Here is a 22,074-nt window from a genome sequence, read left to right as displayed (position 1 = left end):
TTGTTGGAGAAACAAGCTGCAAACAGGTGAAAAGTTAAGTAATGATTCATGATGTGAATAAGAATTTCAGCCAATGACAGAGGAGGTGTCACAAGGTAGCACCTGGTGATTTGCCAAATACATGGAAAAATGACTCAATTTCACAGGGGCTCAGAAGAGAGTATCAAGATGGGATGGTTCATGGAAGAAATGGGATTTCAGCTATGGCTTATACATGAGCAAGATGTAGATATGACGAGAGCATGCCTCCTGAAAAACAGTGACCATGTATCTATAGCCTATAAAGCTATGGATATATTTATTCATAGCTATGTCAGAGAACCTCCATTATTGTATGGATAAAGACTATTTTTGTCTGACCCACTGATGAATGGATTAATGATGCATGAATGAACACCTGGACAGGAAGTGAGGAGCATTCTAGACAAGGGGAAAGAGCAAAAGTCTGTCTGGGAGAAAGTGAATGCCAACATTATCATGCTGTATAGGAGTCTAGTAAGTGGCTTATCCAAGGTTACATAGTTAGAGGATGTGGCAGGAGCTAGAATATAGGTCTCCTGACTTCCAGGGAGGAGCAGAGGTGTAAATGGAAAGAATACTCGCTTTAAAATGAGATAAACTTCAATTAGAATCCCAGTATCACCATGTACTGGGGTGTAACACTGAGCAAAGTACTTAGGTCCCAGTGGCCGCATTTGTAAAACAGAATTGTCGTGAGGATTGAAAGAAATAGTGTATGCAAAGCACTTAGAACTGCTTGGCACAGAGTAACCACAGATATTAGTTTCCTTCTCCCCAGACCACATTTTAAAGGGCATTTTACTTTATTAAAAGATTCACTTTGGTATTATTACCACTGGAAAGATCCCCTGGGCAGTTGCCTCATGACTTAGTTTACGCAAACCTGATATAGATGTAACTTTTCACATTGCTCTTTACTGCCCGCATATGCATATCTGTAATGTCAGCAGAATGACTCTGAAATAGCTGCATTACATATGGGGCCAGTGATCAAAGAGTACACATATTGATGAAATTAACAACGCTGAGGAATGTACTGATATACCTGGTTCTACTAGGTTAGAATTATATAAACATCCACATAAAAATAAACGCAATATAATTTTCATCAACTATCAAAAGCTCTTGATGTACTGAAAGTTGTTCCTATACCTTTAGAAAAAATGGACAAATGCTAAGAAAAAAAAGGCAGTTAAAAAAGTGATTTGTTTTTAAAAGCAGCTTCCAGAGCATTTCTGGAGATAATCTTCAATATTTTCTATATCTTCAGTAAAATGTTATTTGCTATTCAAAATGAAACTAAGACATTAAGAGTTCCTGAATCATCAATTCATTGAGTTACCTAAATTCTATTTAAATTTTATTTCATCCCACAATAATTACCAAGACAGAAAAATGGCTTACTGTGTTTAAGAAGGATTTTACATAACCAGAAATGAAAAGGGCTTTCTGGTTGACTGAGTTGACCAGAAACTCAATTTACCAAGAACAATGTACATCCCAGTTCATCAACATTTCACATGCCTACCTTCTGGAAAAAGAATTGGAAAAATGTTTAACTTGAAATTAGTAGCATAAAACTATCTCAGCATGTAAGGTAGGTAGATATTTTGTGGAACTAATCATTTGACTTTTCCATCAGAGAGCAGACCCCTGGGTCCTGGCCCTTCTTCCACTGTTTCTCTTCTTTTCGGCTCCTGAGATACCAATGGTCCTACCAAGAAATCTGGTTCTCCCTCAAGGCTCTTCATTCTTCCAATTCTCTACGCTCTCCCCTCAGCAATCTCATTACAGAAGGCTTCAAAGATCAAGGATATACTGAGACCAAATCTCTATCTCTGTCCTTGTGGCCTCTTGTGTGCCTCAGGCCTACGTACAAATACCTATTTGATATGTCCATTGAAATATGTCATAGGCAACTCAAACTCAACAGGTCCAAGACTGCATCTATCACCTATCCCCAGAACTGGTCTTCTTCAGTGAGCCTTACCTTCGTAAATGGCCCCACCAGTCTCCCAGCTGATCATGCCAAATCACGAAAGAGAGTCACGACGGACTGTTCTTACACCCACATCCGGTCGGTCACCACGTCTTTCTGATTCTACCTGGTAAGTACATTCAGCCACTTCTCTCAGCCCTCTCTGCTATCAATCCCAGTCCAAACTACTCCCATCTCTTTCACACATCACTTCCCACCTGGTCTCCCTAAATCGGCTCTTATCTCCTCTCCAATCAATTCTGCAACTTTAGCCAGAGTGACTGACCTCTTAAAGTTCAAATCAGATTATGTCATTCCGCTGTTTAAAATCTATATTGACTCCTGATTGTCTGAAATCCAAGCTGCTTTGAATAATCCCTGTTTAGCTTTGAAGCCTCTTCCCAGTCCTTTTCTCCAGTTAAACTATGCTTTTCTCCACTCAGAGCCTTCACACACAATTTCCTCTGTAACATCGTTTTTTCTCTCAGCTGACTCCTTTCTTAAGCTGGCTCCTATTCTCTCTTCGATTATCAGCATAAAAATCACTTCCCCAAACCCTAAGATCAGGTGAAATCACCCTGGAATCATTCCAAACAACTCATTACCCTTTTCCTCCCTCGTAGCACTCACCGTTTTAGTTATTACTTGCTCACTGTCTGCCTTCCCCACTACATTATAAACCCAATGAAGACATGATCCCTGCAGCATCCCCATATGAGCACAAGGAACCGGACTAAAGACTAGAGTTTCGGTATTGGTTGGTCTTATTAACTTGCTGTGTTATTCTGGGAAGTCAGTTAACTTCTCTAGGCCTCCTTTGTAAAAGGAGAGGAGTTGAATTTGATCAGAGTTTCTTAAGCGTCACTAATGTGTGGGTCCATTTTAAAGGCAGAACAAGGGCTTCCCCGGTGGCGCAGTGGTTGAGAATCTGCCTGCTAATGCAGAAGACACGGGTTCGAGCCCTGGTCTGGGAAGATCCCACATGCCGCAGAGCAACTAGGCCTATGAGCCACAACTACTGAGCCTGTGCATCTGGAGCCTGTGCTCCGCAACAAGAGAGGCCATGACAGTGAAAGGCCCGCGCACCGCGATGAAGAGTGGCCCCCACATGCCACAACTAGAGAAAGCCCTCACACAGAAATGGAAGACCCAACACAGCCATAAATAAATAAATTTAAAAATAAAAAATAAGAAAATAAAGGCAGAAAAAAATTTTACAGACCTGCCAAGGTTGTGTCCTCAGACTCCCCAGAGGTCCTCTATCCCCAAGTTGAGAAAACTAATGTAAGAAACCAGGAAAATGTCCTTAAATTGTGAAATCTGGGCTTTATAAAGACCTTTTAGATTACTGTTGATATAACAATGCAATATTTTTTTTTACTTTTTTTTTTTAAAGCAATGGGATGCTTTGTGTGTGTGTGTGTGTGTGTATGTGTGTGTGTGTTTAATAATTTTTTAATCTATTTTTGGCCGTGTTGGGTCTTCGTAGCTGTGTGCAGGCTTTCTCTAGTTGCAGCGAGTGGGGATTACTCTTCGTTGCAATGCACAGGCTTCTCACTGCAGTGGCTTCTCTTGTTGCGGAGCACGGGCTCTAGGTGCACGAGCTTCAGTAGTTGTGGCACATGGGCTCAGTAGTTGTGGCTCGTGGGCTCTAGAGTGCAGGCTCAGTAGTTGTGGCACACGGGCTTAGTTGCTCTGCGTCATGTGGGATATTCCTGGACCAGGGCTCGAACCCATGTCCCCTGCATTGGCAGGCGGATTCTTAACCACTGTGCCACCAGGGAAGCCCCCAATGCAATATTTTTAAATTCTGAAAATCTCTAAGCCCAAGAATATATTTGTTGATCCCCAAAAATCTGTGGATCCCAGTTTGAGAAAGAGATGGTCTCTTCCAGGTCTAAAATTAAATCATTCTAGGAAAGTAGATGTTTATTTTCCTGAGTACTTCTTAGTGAATCATCCCCTACATGTGGGCTCATTAAACTGCGATTTGGGAGAGAATACAAGGAATTCCATAGCATCAAATCATGTCGAAAAATTCTTTCATTTTAAGAGAGACAGATTCTCAGGTACTAATTTTGGCAGCAGGATGAGAAGCATTCAACCTTAATTCCACATATGTGGCAATGAAAGGCAGATAGAAAGCATTTCTCTGGGCTCAAACGAAATGATCTTTTTGATTATATAAAGAAGTGTGTAAGAAAATAAAAAGTGAGAGAAGAACAATAAAAAGGCAAAAAGCAAACAGCTCAACTAAAAAATGGGCAAAGGACTTGAATAGACCTTTCTCCAAGGACATACCAATGTCCAATAAGCACATGAAAAGATGCTCGTCATCATTAGTCATCAGGGAAATGCAAATCAAAACCATAATGAAATATCACTTCATACCTACTAGGATGGCTATAATAAAAAAAATATGGAATGTAACAAGTGTTAGGGAGGATGTGGAAACTGGGACCCTTGTACATTGCTGGTGAGAATGTAAAAAAGTACAGTAGCTGTGGAAACAGTATGGCAGTTCCTCAAAAGGTTAAATACAAAATTACCAAATATGCCAGCAATTCTACACCTAGGTATATATACCCTAAATAATTGAAAACAGAGACTCAAAAAGATACTTGAACACTTGAATGGTCACTGCAGCGTTATTCACAATAGCCAAAAGGTGGAAACAACCCAAGTGTCCATTAACAGATTAATGGATAAACAAAATGTGTTATATACATGCAATGGAGTATTATTCAGCCATAAAAACGGAGTTCTTGATACATGTTCTAACATGGATGAACTTTGAAAACACTGTGCTAAGTGAAAAAAGCCATATACCAAAGGACAAATATTGTATGATCCCACATAACTGGAATAGGCAAATTCATAGGGACAGAAAGTAGACTAGAGAACCATGGGCTGAGGGATGGGTGATGAGGTGTTAATTGTTTAATGGGCAAAGAGTTTCTGTTTGAGGTGATGAAAAAGTTTTGGATATAGATAGGGCTGTTGGTCGCACAACACCGTGAATGTAATTAATGTCGCTGAATTGTATACTTAAAAGTGAGAGAGTGGCATGGACATATATACACTACCAAACGTAAAATAGATAGCTAGTGGGAAGCAACCGCATAGCACAGGGAGATCAGCTCGGTGCTTTGTGACCACCTAGAGGGGTGGGATAGGGAGGGTGGGAGGGAGGGAGATGCAAGAGGGAAGAGATATGGGAACATATGTATAACTGATTCACTTTGTTATAAAGCAGAAACTAACACACCAGTGCAAAGCAATTATACTCCAATAAAGATGTTAAAAAAAAAAATTGGTTAAAATGTCAAAATTTTGTTACATATATATTTACCATGATAAATAAAAAGTGAAAGAAGATGGGCAGCTTGTCATTTACTGAGTGGACATCTAAATTGCTAAACTGTTAATGATCTAATAGAGATATGAAATATACAACATATTGTTTTAATAGGAAAACTTGTTCTACAGTCAAGGACCTCAAGAACTATCAGTAAGAAGTGTATGATTAATCCCCTATTCTACCTGCTTCTTTAGGAATTATGGAGCTCTCCGCAACTGGTTTATACCTATCAAGTAGTACAAACTTTAATTCTATGGCTCAAGTTAATTATTAATCATCCTTAGCGATGAATGTTAAAGGCTTCAAGGATAACTGAAAAAAGTTGAACTGTAAATCTAAATATGCTGATTTCCTATTACCCTTTTTATCCCCTTCTAGCAGAGGTGATAATAGATGATTAAGTGGCTATCAGCATCCAGGAGAGAAAGGTTAGAGCACAATTGTTCTCCCCTGTAGGTTCTAAGAGCAGAAAATAATACTATTTATTCCTATTTTTACCTTACAGTGTTTTGCAAGAAACAACAGAGCTTTGCCAGTGCTATTTAGATGCTAAAGAATTATTTTTATTTGTTCAGTTTGTTTGCTTTGTTTTTTAACTTGATGAGTGATTCTGATGGAAGCAAGTGCCATTCTTGGCTGAAAGATACTGGGATTTTTAACACCTCTTTTATGACATGAATATATGTTTCAAAGGACTTTCCCAAATGTAAGTCAACTGTACTGTGAACAATGACCTCTTACTACCTCTTCAGACTTTGGGTCTGTGACCTTACTCAACAGAGCCAAAAAAGCATGCATGCCAGCTGCCATCTTACATGCTCTGCTGTGGTCCTCCTTCTCTTTTGATTTGGGCTGCTCACTCTCTTAAAAAACTTGCCAAGTAAGTAGAAAGAGAAGTATCTTTAGTTTTTCTCAGGCTGTTTGGAATTAAACCCCTGAGTGCAGAAAGGTGACACCAATTCATAATAAATATTCTGTTCTTCGTGGCTTCCCTTCCCTGACTTCTTACTGAATGCCCAGAGGCCAGGTTCTCGAATCGCCTAAATATAAACAAAATGCTTGTTTCCTGACGGAGACCTCATCTGCCAAGATTCCGCTCAGTCTACTGATTTATAGGTGGTTCTAACTCTCTAAGTACAGAAGATTGTAACAGGAGTGGTGACACTGCCTATGCTCAGGCAAACAGAACGGCTAAAATAAAATCAACAGCAGTCCAAAGAGGAAGAAGCAAATTGGGTTAAAACATCCAGTTTCCTTCTCTTTTACCACTTGATTCTTTTCACTCTACCTCTCATATTTCAAATTACAAGAGAACCTCTTTCAACACAACTTGTTCGTATACCACAGTAAATTGGTCACTCAAAATAATATGGTGAGAGTGCATATTTTGAAAAAAATAAGCAAATACTTAAAACTGAACAAACTTTTAAGGAGAAATAAAAATCAATCTTCCTTCATGTTCATGTTTTCATAGGATGGCTGATTCTATAAGCTATGCTACTTACTATCTTGACTCAAAACCCAAGATAACTGTAAAGCTTCCACTGATCATTCAATTTTTGGATACTTGGTTATCTTGCCCAATATTTCAGTTTCTATCCAAGAATCAAACAGCCATTTATTAAAGTCAGCATTTTCATGTATCCCATGTAAACAAATAGTCTTAATCTCTATCTCAGGGAAAGGGAAGACCAATGACAATCTGCAGACTTGAAGCTTGGTAATGAAAGAGAGTCAGATATCTTCAGGTCACCAGATCGCTGAAGACAGAGTCTGCTAACAGTGAAATGTCAGCTCTGGTTTTAATTCCTACCAGAGAGATAAGAATCAGTAATTCCCAAAGTAGTACTAAGTAAAACTGATAATATTCTGGAAAGTAGTATAAAGTCTATAAAAGTATGCATTTGGAAAAATATTCCTGCAGTCAATCTTCGCATTGAAGTACATTAGCCAGAGATATTTCTGTTGATTTTGTTACAACTGCAACTTTTCCAATGTACGAAGCATTAAAGTTACAAACTGGCTTGCTGGTTGAGTGGTCTGGAAAAAGTATATTCTGTCTCACTGGACTGCTGTAAATTTAAATCCATTTCTTCTATTTCTCAGCTCATTTTGGCAGAATACTTCTAGCTAAAAGTGTAATAAACTATATTGTCATACTTCAGGGTTTTTACAACTCCATCTACCATATTTGGGAGTGGGGGGGGAAAGCAAGAACTCATAAGGAAGTAAAGGGTATTATGGTGACATTTTGTAACCTTTAGCTAGCTATGGACAACTGAAATCATGTGTTTAAGATGGGAAGCATTGCTAATTTGGGATGATTTCTTGTGGCTTTTTTTTTTCTTACACCAGCATCACTAAATTTGTTCAGGAATAGATTTCTGTTTTTCTTTAAATCATTTTCCCTCCATAATATAGAACACGATTCCTTTTAATGAAGGCAATATTCTTGGTAAAATTTAAACTGACAAAAGATGGGAAACTAGATTACTAATTAATTTGTAAGTTTCTACAAAAGATCATTTTGAAAAACGCTGACTTCCATTAACTGTCAGTCAATTCACCAAGTATAGTTCCCTTTCTACAAAAAACCAACATAGTAACCAAATGAAAAAAACAATTAAAATGATACAGATACATTGAAAAGTGACTATCTTGACATAATTAACACACGCCTGAATTGTCATGGAGAAGGGAGACCAAAGGGGAGAAAAAGCACAGGAAGCCTATTTAGTGTCAACACTTTATTTTGTAATTCAACTTTCATTCATTTAATATGTATTTATTGAATTGTTATTATGTATCAAGCATTATGCTCGATGCTGAGGACATATCAGAGAACAGGATAGAGGTCCTTGCCTTCAAGAGTTTACAGTTAATAACACACTGACATTCTAATAACTTTTAATAAGGGGGAAAAGGGATACAGGCAGAAATTTTGAATTGAGGACTTAAATTTCTAAACATTTCCTTTGTATCTCTAATTTTAGTTATTCCTACAAGTTCCTTTGATATATAAAGCTATATGATTGCCCTCTCTGTGAACAGATCAAGGCTGTCGCATTCCACAATGCTTAGAAAATTAAGTATTGGAAGGGTCCTTAGAGACCCATTTGTCTTCTCTATCCTAATCTGTCAACGTCCAGGAAAACTGAGGCCAGAAGAGGGGAAGTGATTGATTAAGGTCACGTATCCACCATGTCTATTTTTATGTGCTTTTTTCCAAGTAAGTTATAACTTTGGAGGTATCATTACAACTAGTGCTTTAAAAAAATCTATGTTTTAGAAAACAAACTTATGGTTACCAAAGGGGAAAGGCGGGGGTGGGGAGGGATAAATTAGGAGTTTGGGATTAACATATACACACTACTTTATAAAAAACAGATAACCAACAAGGACCCACTGTATAGCACAGGGAACTATACTCAGTATTTTGTAATAACCTATAAGGGAAAAGAATCTGAAAAGGAATATATATATGTATAACTGAATCACTTTGCTGTACACCTGAAACCAACACAACATTGTAAATCAACTACACTTCAATTAAAAATAAATAACTGGGCTTCCCTGGTGGCACAGTGGTTAAGAATCCGCCTGCCAATGCAGGGGACACAGCTTTGAGCCCTGGTCCGGGAAGATCCCACATGCCACGGAGCAACTAAGCCCGTGCGCCACAACTACTGAGCCTGCGCTCTAGAGCCCGTGAGCCACAACTACTGAGCCCGCGTGCCACAAACTACTGAAGCCCGCGCGCTTAGAGCCCATGCTCCGCAACAAGAGAAGCCACGGCAGTGAGAAGCTCATGCACAGCAATGAAAAGTAGCCCCCGCTCGCTGCATGTGGAGAAAGCCCGCGCGCAGCAACGAAGACCCAACACAGCCAAAAATAAATAAATTAAATAAATTAAATTAAAAAAATATTCTTTAATAAATAAACAACTAAATAGGGGACTTCCCTGGTGGCCCAGTGGTTAAGACTCCGCACTCCCAACTCAGGGGGCCTGGGTTCGATCCCTGATCCCTGATGGGAGAACTAAGATCCCACATACCGTGTGGCACGGCCAAAAAATTAAATAAATAAATAGGAAAAAAAAAGGAAATTAAAAAAAAAAAATCTTTATCTGATACCTTTTTCCTTTACCCTCCCTCTGGTCTCCACTGTGACACTAACCTCCAAACTTAGTGGAAGCAGTCTTTTCTCACAGGGTCTGCCTCTTCTTAATGTCTTTTCTGAGCCCTCAGCCCTGTACTACCTCCTCCTTCTCCACTGATTTGCACTCTTCCCTCCCTTCCTTGATTCAGCTTTTCTAGGAGAGCTGTCCTATTGGCTGCCCCAGTCCTCAGTGGCCTAAAATCGCTCCCTCCATTCATATACCACCTATTACCTTCTAACCTCCCCAAATACCCTTTCCTCCCACTGTACTTAAACTATAATCTTAAACAATGATCTCCTCCTTGCAGCTGTTAATGGCATTACTCTTTTTTTTCAATTCTTCTTGACAGTTCACTGTCATTTTACAATATTTCAGTAAAAAAAAAATATGTGAGCTTGGGAGTCAGAAGGATCTCAGTTTAAATTATATTCCTCCTGGCACTGGCAGTATGCCCTTAGACACGTTATTTCACCTGCTAAACTTCACTTTATTCATCTGTAAAATGAGGGTAATCATAATTCCTATGTGACAGGGTTGCTATGAGGATGAAATAAGATTGTATACCTGAAGTTGCTCACACAATGCCAGGTCCATAGGAGGCACTAAGGGTTGTGTTCTTTTCCTCTTCTTCAAGCTCTCCTTGCTTGGCAGTGATGACCCTGTCTACCCTTGCCACTCTCATCTTCCCCTTTTAAACTTGACCGGCGTGTTGCTTCTTGAGAAGCATTCTCCACTCTACGCTCATGACACCCAAAATAACGTGTCTCGTTCTGGCCTCCGAAACGGGTTCAGTCCGGAATCTTCACCTCTCTCTAGGGCTTACTGAGATACTCCACCTTCACTTCAAATTCAGCAAGTCTGAAATCAACCTCATCTTTCTTCCCCCAAACAGAGTCCCTCTCCCATATTTCTTCTACCTCTCTATACATCAGCCCAGAGTTCATTTTTGACTCTTTTCTTTCATCCTCTTTTTTATTCACTCACCAAATCTTACATTATCAAAATATCTCTTTCACTTGTCCCTTCCAAACGGAGCTTCTGTCACACCACTTCCCTCTCCCCAAATCTTCAAGTTCCCCAATGCCTCCTAGACAAAGTCCCAAGTTCCTCGCTCTAGCCTTTGTATCCTGCCAAGCTCAGCCGTTTTCCCCTCTTACGTGAACCTCCCACTGATTCTAGAGTACAATGTGCCCCCGACATCCTGAAATTCCTGCCCCATGATGCTCCTCATGTTTAAAATTTCCAGCTCTTCCTTCTCATGTTTCCGCATCCACACTTTCGGCGTTCAGCTCAGGTGCAAGCACTTCGTGAAACAACCACTGACTATTCCAGCTCTGCAGATGTGTTGTCATCTATGAACTTGCACTATATGCTTTCCCTCAAACACACATCACCCAGCTCTGTGATTTAATTCTTTCATGTGGTCTGTGTTGGTATTGCCCTTGAAACGAGACTGTGAGGGAGGAATGGCCTAATTCCACTTTGTCTAGAACAGGGCTGGATACAGAAAAGTAGCTTGGAAATACTTGTTTAATAAACAACATATACAAATAGGAACAGCAACAACAATAAAACCTCCGTACGAATAACTGTTGTAGCCCTTTACCTGACTTAGCAGCCCTGCTTCAAATGCTATAGAAGATTGAAAGGCCATAACAAGTCTGTGAGCTGAACATTCCTCACCCCTGAATTATACAGGCAAAAAGTAGCTGATAAGGTATCTATGTGCTTTTATGGACTCATTTTCAACATCTGCAAAAAAATTAAAAAATGAAAGGAGGAGGAGGAGTTGAAGAAGAAGGAGGAGGAGGAGGAGAAGGGGGAGGACGGAGAGGAGAAGCAGCGGCAGCCCCCACCTATGCAGAAGTTAAATCTACAAAATTGTAAAATACATATTATATCACAGAATTTTCTTAATTCAATTTTGCATCATGTTTTGCATCTCTCATTGGTAAATTTAAAAATAACATTTAGGCAAGAATGCTAATAGCATTATGCTTAATTAGCAGACATAAAAGTATATCTTAATCATTTAATTTTAATTACATTATAATTGTAACACTTGCATATTCCTTGCTAGGAACTGTTTTAAGTGCTAGGGACACCCAGAAGATAGTCTCTGTCTTCAAGAAGCTCACTCCAGGGACTTCCTTGGTGGCGCAGTGGTTAAGAATCCGCCTGCCAATGCAGGGGACACAGGTTTGAGCCCTGGTCTGGGAAGATCCCACATGCCGCGGAGCAACTAAGCCCGTGCTCCACAAGTACTGAGCCTGCGCTCTAGAGCCCAAGAGCCACAACTACTGAGCCCGCGTGCCACAACTACTGAAGCCCGCATGCCTAGAGCCCGTGTTCCGCAACAAAGAGGAGCCACCGCAATGAGAAGCCCACGCACCACAAAGAGTAGCCCCCAGTCACCACAACTAGAGAAATGCCGCGCACAGCAACGAAGACCCAACACAGCCAAAAATAAATAAATAAAATAAATAAATTTATATAAAAAAAATAAGACTAAATTAAGAGATTATTAAAAAAAAAAAAAAAAAAAAAGCAGCTCACTCCATAAAACTAACTACAAAACCAACGATAACCCAATACGATAATTGGTACATTCCAGGCACGAATCCAGTGCTGTGACAGAAACACTGATGAGCCATCTGGAGTGGCCGAGCCCTGATATCCATGACGCAAATGGAGGCAATGAGTCTGAGGGGGTAGGTTGAGGTAGACCGCGAAGTCTGTAATGCTCCCAGGAAGGGGGGTGAAATGCAAACACAGTGTTTGAGAAAGAACTCTGTCTACTTGGAGGATGAAATGGAAATGGTGCATTGAGTCGGAGAGACAATTTGCAATAACTCAGGTGAGGAATAAGGAAAATCTGAACTAAGACAACATTGATGGAAATTAAAAAGTTGGAAAAACAAATTTATAATAGCAGCAATCAGTAGGTTCACACATAAAGATTTTGTTCCCCACTACAGCAGGGAGCAGAAGTGTTCAAAGAATTTATTCTCCTTGGACTCTTACTTGCTGTTGCTATTACTATTATTCCAAAGTCTGATGGATGAAAGGATGAGAATAGTTACTCCACATATTGAGAACACAAGTTGGCAACATTGTTAACTTTCACTCATCACTTAGGATGAAAGTCAAGTCACCTCATCAAATTCCAGCCACCACTCATCCCAGCTCTTAAAAGGATGTGAACTTAAAGGAAGTTAGTCTACTTTGTGGGACTGCTTCCAATAAGCACTTTTTCTGGTGAATGTGGGGTAGGGTACAGATCTGTTACATTTCACCCTTTTCATGTAGGTGCATAAAATAAAATTTTAAAAATGAATTAGCACAGTGAAAGAGCTTAATGCCTTTCCTGAACAAAGATATTACAGAGATATTGAAGAGTTGCAGAGATTCTTTGAACATATGCCATATCACACAGATAAGCATTTTATTTCCTCATTTGGAAAAGATGAAAACTAAAGGCAATGATTATAGTAATATCTTAAAGATATATAGTGCTGTAAAAATTTTCTAAGCACTGTATATATTTAATCTTACTTGATCCTCACAATCAATATCTTAACAGGTAAGGAAATTGAGGTCCAGAATATTTAAGCGATTGGCAATTAGCAGAAAAGGACAGACTACAACCCAGGTGTCCTGATGTTCAGGTGTCAACTTTCAGGTGTCCCGGAAGCAGCAACTCTCTCTAGAATTACATACTTAGGGTTCTTCCAAAGTATAACGGGAGGTCAGGGCTGGTAAAATCACTTTCTCTGTTTGTATATAATTATTATAATACTTCCTAAATAATACTCCTTATATTTTCAGTGAAAGTAACAAAAAGCATTTTGTGGTTTATTATTCATGCTAGATTTCTCTGGATATTCAAAATGGATTACTAAAAATAATTAGGTCTTGTCAATTGTACTTATTCTTCAGTGGTTATTTCTGTACACAAAAGTGCTCTCAATTTTATGACGCTATCTGGAAGAAGTTCAACAACACATTGTTAATACTCTACTGCTACAAAATAATTTTAAAGCTCCATGGGAATTTAGATTTGCACAAGTTATTAGGATGTGACCTTTCCCTTAGATTTCTTATTTTAGGATCAACTTAACATGGTATTTCCCCAGTGGGAACTGTTGTACTTCCTTCGCAGATAAGAAAAATAGCAATCACAAATTATAGTGAGTAAACTCAGGGAAACATATATTTCTGTGATGCAGATGAAACTGAAATCATAAAAGGGGGCCACACGACTTATTCCTTGAGTTTGAGAGGAAAGCCAAGTGGCTTGCTAACAAAAGAAAACAAGTCATGCCATTACGGTATTTCCCTGAAATTTATACCTAATTGTTTGTCCCAGCTACCAAGTCTTATGACTTTTAAAGATTATTAAAGATGTTTACGTCACTAAATTTCCTATGTCCTGTCTACTGGGAGTATAAAAGGTTAAAAATATCAAGGTTTTAATAATTTAAATGATTTCAGATCACAGGATCTGGACTGAAGGACAAGGAGTTCATAAGTGTGAAAAAAAAAAATCAAAACAACAACTAGAATAACACAGAGATCACAGTTGCTTCACATTATGGTCCATGGAATACTAGTGGCCTCCAATGTTTGAGCTCTTACTATATGATACTGTGGCAGAATTTATGAACATTATTGGTAACATATGAGTTACTGGGAGTATCCAAAGAATTAAGCATACTACAGCTAGGACTGCAGAGCTCATTATTGGCAATTTTTTTAAAAAAGGTAAACAAAATCATCGAAGGAGAGAATAGGAAGATGTACATTTTTCCTGCCAAAATCAATAATTTTACACACTGTTAGTTCATGAAAACATTAAAATTAAGAAATTAGAAAAATATTAAAAAAATTTTTTCTCTTATGAGAATGAAAGTGCAGTTATAAATGAAAATCAAGTAATCGCCAAAAGTAATTTTTAGTATCCTCTTCTATCAGACGTTTGTACAGTAGGTTTTATTAAAATTACTACTTGAGAACAAACACTGCTTTATTGAAATTATTACTCAAGAGTCTCAAATAATCAAACCCCTCCCCCACCATGCATTCTTCAGTTTAACAAACTGTTGATATCATAGAAGTTCTTTTAAGCTTACTTTTTAGGAATTAACCCTCTACATTTTATAACAGTGACTAATGTTTTTAAGTAAAGATAGTACTCATTGTGATCAACTTACATGTTTTTCCAGAAGATATTTATTATACAGTTTAGACACAGCTAGGTTTTAAAATATTGTTTTTGAATGAAAAGATAATTTAGAAATCATTTATCACAATCCCTTAGTTTTATAGACAGTGAGGGTCAGGGATAGCAGTGTATTTACTTTCTCAAATACCACATACACATATTTAAAAATCTATGCATATGTATTAAGAACTGGAAGGCAACGTGTAGAAATTAAAATAGTTTCAATAAGGATGTTAAGATTACAGATAATTTTTCGTTTAAAATGTTCTTTATTGTTGTTATTACGTTGCTTATTTGATATTAAAAAATACAATACACTGCATTGTAGTTAAAAGCTGTAATCTCTATTTCATGTCATTAACTATAACACTTAACTCCCAAATGAACGTTCAGAATAAAAAGGAAAAACAAACACCCATAATCTTTTTTCTATTCATTGTACACTTTAACCATATGATTTTGCATTTTAAAATTTTCTCTTATCATTGTATCTTTATTCTAAAATTACTAGTCACCTCAAATATTTAAACCACAAATTAAAAATATTTGATTGAAATAAATCCTTTAACAAAATTGATTTGTATCCTTCTCTCTGGATGTGCTACTTTGTTAAACCTTCATTTTTGCAAGTAATCATTCCTTTGTAACAACTAGCAACATGCAGACTTAAAGGCCATAGGGACCTGCAGCACAGGTTTTAAATTAGATTTAAATTTGGTATAGCCTCAAGAAATCATCTGCAATTTCACTGCAACCAAGTTAGTTTTATCCTAACCCAAAACATAAACAACACCCCCATCACAATCCAAAAAACCAAAAACTACCCCAAACCCCATATTATGCTAATCTCTAAACAACTGGTGAAAACTCCTCACTCTCCACCCTCATTCCGCTGTCAAACACACAGAGCCAGAGCCAAATGATAATAGATTTAAATGAACAGAAATCATTTAAACATATGCTTTGGAAATATGTTTTTGTTCATTTTGCTACTAATATATCCTCAGAGCAATGTGAAATGTCATAAAAATGAATAATGCAGGAGCAATATAGTTGCTCAAACCCTTTAACATAGAAACTCCTCTTAAAGCAATTTATCTGAAGAAAATGATTTTTTAAAAAGTGAAATATGTGCATGAAGATATTCACTATATATAACTGTAATAATAAACAGTAATTGTATAATAATAAAAAATTAGAAGCCACCTGAAAACTGGCTTAGTAAATTCTGTGATATCACTAATATGGACTACTGTGTTGCCATTATGACATCTGAAAGCCAGGTAAAAAGGAAGAAAGACATGTAATCTAACAGCGAAAGAAGCAGAAATGCTACATATACCGTAACCGCTAGTAATTAAAAAATGTATACAGGTCAACCAGAACTGAAAGAAACTATACAGAAGTTAGAATAGTAGTTTATGTGTGATTAAGTGTGGTCTTTTTATTTTAAAAGATATTTTCACAGCTTTTCAGTAACAAAAACGTCTTAAAGGAATTTAATGTAAAATGAAACAAACCCAAGGGCCCAAATTCAAAAGCCAAAGTCATTTATCTGTCCTAGTTCCTAATCTTATTTCTGTTTGTACCACCTCCCCACCTTTAAGAGTTTAGAACCCTATCTATGTTCCAGTCCTGCAGCCCTGAATTCATACACAGCAGCATAGCTAGGCAGAGAGTTTATTTACAGAGGGCAGGCCTGAACTCTGCATGCGAGCACATACAGAAAACGATAAAGATCGTCGTGTCCTATTAGCAATTCACAGAATTGTGATTTGCTCCACCCAGTACACCTATAATTGAATTCCTCAGCCATAAAATCATTGGGACCAAACAAGTTCAGATATCTTTTATCTAAACCCTTTTTTTCTCCCTTACCATCAGTTAACATATTTCTTATGGGGCTTTTCTTCTTTTTATAGATTCATTTGTCTTAGTTATAAATTAACCCACAAGCAACTCTCCCAACCACCCAGCTCTACTGTTTCCTGTGTACCAGGTTCCTTTCTACTTGCACAATTTATGATATAGGGGCCATTTAAACTGCCGGTTGGTAAATGATGTCCAGGAAATCATCTCTAGATTTTTAAAAAAGATTCCTCCTAAGGAGAAATGCCCCCCAAGCAGAGATTCTCCTCATAGCTGGGCACCCTGGAAAGAAGTGGAGTGGAACTGCTGAAGACTTCTATTTCTTTTTCATTTCTTAAAATTGTGGTAAAAGATACATTACATAAAAATTGACCATTTTAAGCATTTAAAAATGTACAGTTCTGTGGCATTAAGTACATTCAGACTGCTGTGCACCCATCACTACCATCCAGAACTTTTTCATCTGCCCAAACGGAAACTACGTTCCCTTGAAACACTAACTCCCCATCCCCCGCTCCTCCCAGCTCCTGGTCACCACCACCCTACTTGCTGTCTCTATGAATTTGACTATTTTAGATGCCACTTCTGTTTTTTCTTGTTTCGCCTGAAGTGTGTGAACTAGTGTAGTTTCCAAAATTGGTTGAACACATAAGAGAGTTGCCGGCAAAAACCCTTCAGGGAAGAACTCTTAATACTTAGCATTTTGTTTTTCATGCCCAAACGCTTGAATTCAGACCAAACACTCATTTCCAGACGCCAGAGTACATACTTGCCCCTTACTTTGGTCTTTCAAGAGTTTGGTCTTTTGATTTATCTGTTTTTTTTTTAAAGTTAAACTGATTTTCAAAGCAAACTTTATACAGCTATTGATTTCCTTTAAGAATCAAAGTTCCCTTAGTACTGCTTATATTCACAGAATTCCCAGACATTTTACCTAAAAACAGCATGATCTTCTCTCATCTTCACCATTCAAATACAAGGCTACTAATTCTAAGTGCTTGTTCAAATGTTGTCCTGGGTAAAGAAGACTGGTGGACCAAGAGATCATTAATGAAATCTGAAGACTTGGTTTGAACACTGAAATCACACCCTGACCGTCACCAACTAAAAATTTTGCTCAGAGGTGGTTTGTGAGGACTCGGAGCCTTGTGGGGTTTTTTTTCCCCACTCACAGGTTTTCTAGGGGCTGGAAGTAAGTGGCTGGAGAACTAAGTGGAGAGCAAACCTGTGGAGGTGAGGATGGCTCTGTGTATGGACAGGATTAAGAAACAGCTCAAGGAATATCCTTGATGAGAAGAATGTTCTAAGGTTGGCAAACAAACAGAAACTCACTCTAAAAATCAGTAGAAGTCTAACAAGAATGATTAGTTGCAACATGAGTGACTCCAATGTAACTTTAAAAGAACTTTTCATCTTGAAATAATTTGAGGTTTACAGAAAAGTTGCAAAGATACTCCAGACAATTCCCACGTCACTTTCACCGGGCTTCCTACTGTTAACATTTTACAACCACAGCCCAATGAGGAAAACTAATAAATGAAAATTGGCACACTACTATAAATGGCTTTATCTGGATTTCACCAGTTTTTCCACTCATGCCCTTTCTCAGTTCCAGGACCCAATCCAGGATCCCACATTGCATTTTGTTGCCACTGCTCCTTATTTCCTCCAGTTCCGCAGTCTTCTCTTTTCCTTTTTTTTTTTAAGTGGCTTTATTGAGGTATAGTTGACATACAGAAAAGTGCACATATTTAATGTATAGTTCCCCAGATTTTTCTTGTCTTCCATGCCCTTGACGCTGTTGAAGAATGCTGGTGAGGTATTTTGTAGAATGTCTCTCTATTTAGATTTGCCTAACATTTTCTCATGATTCAACTGTCGTTATGAATTTTGGGGAAGAATACTGAAGACCTGATGTGCCCTTTTTGGGGGTATATAAGCTCAATATGTCTTATTACTGTAGATATTAACCTGTTAACCTGGATCACTTGGTTAAAGTGGTGTCTGCCAGGATTCTTCTGCTTAAAGTTACTACTTTTCTCTTCGTAATTAATAAATATTTAAAGGGAGATACTTTGAGGTTCTGTCCATATTCTGCTCCTCCTTTCACCTTCTAATTTGAGTATTCATCAGTGGGCCCTGCCTGTAGCAGTAACTGCTGCTGAGGTTCTCTGGTGGCAATTTTCCATTTCCCTTATTCCTTTAACATTTACTAATTTAAATTCTTCTGTAAGGAAAAGTTCTCCTCCTTCAATTTATTCATTCAGTCATTTATTTATATCAGTATGGAATCATGTATATATATATTTTATTTTGGGGGTTGTAATCCAGTGCTATAGTTTTAAAAAATTTTATTTATATTTATCAAATATATTTGATATATGTATATTTATATTTATCAAACTATTTATATTTATCAAATTATTCCAGTTTTGGCCATTGGGAGCTGGAATAATTTGAACAATAAAATAAATAACTATAGTACTGGATTTTAATTCCCCAAATAAAATATATAGGTACGGGCATTGGATAAATTAAGCTACTTTCTCCTTTGTGACCTGGGATCATAGTTGCATGGCCTACAGAGAATCAGGAAAGATATTTTAATTTTTCCCTCAATTCAGTTACAAGTAACACATGTACCTAATATAATGTACTTGTACTGAGACTTATTTCTAAGGATTTGTGTTATTTCTCAACCTCTAGGTTTGTTTTGTTTTGTCTATCTTCGTTTTGTCTTAGACAAATACGTTACTGTGCTTTCCTTCCACTGACTGGTAAATTATACAGTAGAAGGTATTCTGATAGTCAAAATAAAAGCTCTCTAAGAAATTTTACAATAAAATACTATGAAGCATTTGCATGTTCTTTAAAAAAGACTCTTCTAAATACAAAGTTAGTACAATAAATTCTGAGTTTACCTACCGTTAAAGGGTAACTCTTGCTTAAGGAAATGGCCTTCTTGTATGTCTGTGGCTTAGAGTTGGCTTCTTTCAAATCTGAACAATTAAAAAGAAAAAAAGATTTTTAATATACACACATATTCAAAATTCTTAGACAACCTAGGATACCAAAATACACAAGCACAAATGAATGTATTTTCTCTGTTGGATTTCATCATGACTGTTTGCTTTCCCTGAGCTTAGAATGCTTTGTATTCTCTAGAAGCAACCAACAGACTGACTTGTAAATCATTCAGGGCTGGAGAATCTTCCTAAAGAGACATGGATTAGATTCATTTTGCCTACTCTCCTGTTCTGTCACTGATCATGAGTCAAGGTCCTTTGTCTCATCCATCTTTTATGTCAAATTAATAAAGACACCTACGTTGGGCAGACTTAAGAAAAACTAGATTTTAAAAGGGTTAGTAATGTCAAGAGATAGATGACTGATAAAATTTATACACAGCGAAGATTACATTTATGAAAATATAAGTTCATTCTAGAGGGCATATGGCTGTTAAGCCTAAGGTAAAAGCATCACAACAATTTAGGGGCAGTAGATGCAGCACATTTCACGTGGACCAGATTTTTAAAGGAAGATGCAGAGAGCAGATTATCTGAGTAACTGTGCCAAAGGTCTAAGGATGTGTATCCTTGGCTCTTACAAAGGGCTCAGGGATCCTAGAATAGCTGTACAATCCGTAAAGACAAAACAGTACCCAGTGCCAAAGCCTTATCATCAGGGCCTTCAAAGTCCCAACATCCAGACCCAACATTCTGCACAGTCTAACCTACCCAAAATTCTAACTTTTCTTCTTTTTTAATGCTGCACCTTTCCACTTGGAATTTGCAAAACCTATTCTATTACCCAATGCATGGGTAACACAGTGGATCATGAATATAAAATGTTTTCCCATTTTGTTATTTCTACTTTGAAAGAATATAAACTACAGCCAATGTATTTTGTTTGATTCTTTGTTTCACTCACATTGTTTAGTACTGCTGTTTGGAAACTGAAAACCTCCTAATGAACTCGCTATCAACAATATGGTAACAATTTTGTTTTCATAATGGGGCATATTCTTCTATAGAAAGAGCTAGCTTGTCAGGGTTTTAGACCTGTCTGCTTTGCTTTTTGACTGCTCATCTGTATCACAGCAGTTTACTCTCCATGTGAAACAAACACTCTTTCATTTGTTAGTCAAAAATGGAAGGAGTACCCACATCAAACCTGTCCATTACATATAACATGCGTAGCACATGAGAAACAACTTTATAATGGATTACTATTTAGACTTTTTTCACCTTTAAGTCAACAAAAAAGTGCTTAAATATGTGAAAACAAACAGAAAGAGTATTAATAAAGAAAAATTTGAGCAAAATCTCTATCTGAAAAATTAAATAATGTTGACTCCAGGGTAAGATTAAGTCATACTAGCTTTTCTTGACACTCATTCCAATTTCTCTTTGAAATACATATGAATTCATTAAGAAATAGACAGCAAGAAAGAGACAAGATAAAGTTAAGATTTCTGGAAACTGCTATGTATTCCTAGCTTGTAGCCTTAAGAGTTGGATCAAACAGAAAACTGGACCAGTTCCTGCGATTTTCAAAGGCAGACAGAATCTATAACCTTTCCCAAAACCCCCTCCCCCTGTAAAATCAGTATCTCCTTTCTGTATCCATTCAGAACTGCATTGTACCATAGAAGGTACAGTTTGCAGGCATAAAATATAATAAGTAGGGCAGAAACAAGATCCATTCTGGGGGCAGTATATATCAAGTATTATAGTTCTTTCATGTTCCCCATCTGGTCAGTTAAATACAGACTGGTTTATATTCATTAGTTTATAAATCCTTCTACTCATTAATATAAGCCAGAGAACCACACTGTGAAGAGAGCAGACAAGCCCCTCACATTTCAACAAAACCCACACTACACAGGGTCTGTTCTACTCATCCAGCTTTTTAATATCTGAGATAGGCTTTTTACCAGAATCTAAGTAGATAATAATGCAAGCCAAAGGGAAACTTACTATATTTGTCTGAAATGGTATATAAATGGTAACAGTTGACTTAAGAAATAGGAAAATAATTAAAAATGAAAACGACTGAAAACTTATCAAAGAATTGCTTCCCCAAGAAGCTCTGAGGCTAGATAATTTTATAGATACATTTTTTTTCAAATGTTCAAGGAAGAAATAAGTTTCTTGCCACATAAACTGTTTCTGAGTAGGAAAAAAAACCAGAGTGACCAAATTAATTTTTCAAAACCTAACAAGACAAAATAGTTAACAAGGTAACCTAACAAGAAAAATACCTAACAAGAAACAAAAAAACCTCACAAGAAAAATACCAACCTCGCTTATTAATATTGACTTACAAGTAAAAATAAAATGCTAATGAACAAATGCAATAGTATACTAAAAGAATAAACCACCATAATAAAGTTGGATTTATCTCAGAAAGACAAAGAAGATTTAATATTGGAATACGTATTAAAATAATGTGTTCCAGCA

At 37.3% G+C, this 22,074-nt stretch overlaps 1 protein-coding gene across 5 annotated transcripts in view; it reads right to left on the bottom strand.

Moving 5' to 3' along the window:
- Positions 1 to 22,074, bottom strand: part of PPARG (peroxisome proliferator activated receptor gamma) — a 136,674-nt gene that overhangs the window by 93,278 nt on the left and 21,322 nt on the right. For 3 of the 5 annotated variants that reach the window (XM_059940412.1, XM_059940411.1, XM_059940414.1), the window contains exon 2: positions 19,538 to 19,611. The exons of 1 other annotated variant lie outside the window; for it this stretch is intronic. The gene's annotated coding sequence lies outside the window, so the exon portion shown is untranslated. Of the gene's footprint in view, positions 1 to 3,221; positions 3,256 to 19,537; positions 19,612 to 22,074 lie in introns of those variants that run through there. One more of the 5 variants, XM_059940415.1, reaches the window with a different exon arrangement.

Source organism: Balaenoptera ricei, chromosome 11 (assembly GCF_028023285.1).
Source record: "Balaenoptera ricei isolate mBalRic1 chromosome 11, mBalRic1.hap2, whole genome shotgun sequence".
NCBI classification, from domain to species: Eukaryota; Metazoa; Chordata; class Mammalia; order Artiodactyla; family Balaenopteridae; genus Balaenoptera; species Balaenoptera ricei.
The sequence above is the reverse complement of the archived record's forward strand: the minus strand, read 5'-3'. Positions and strand labels throughout refer to the sequence as shown.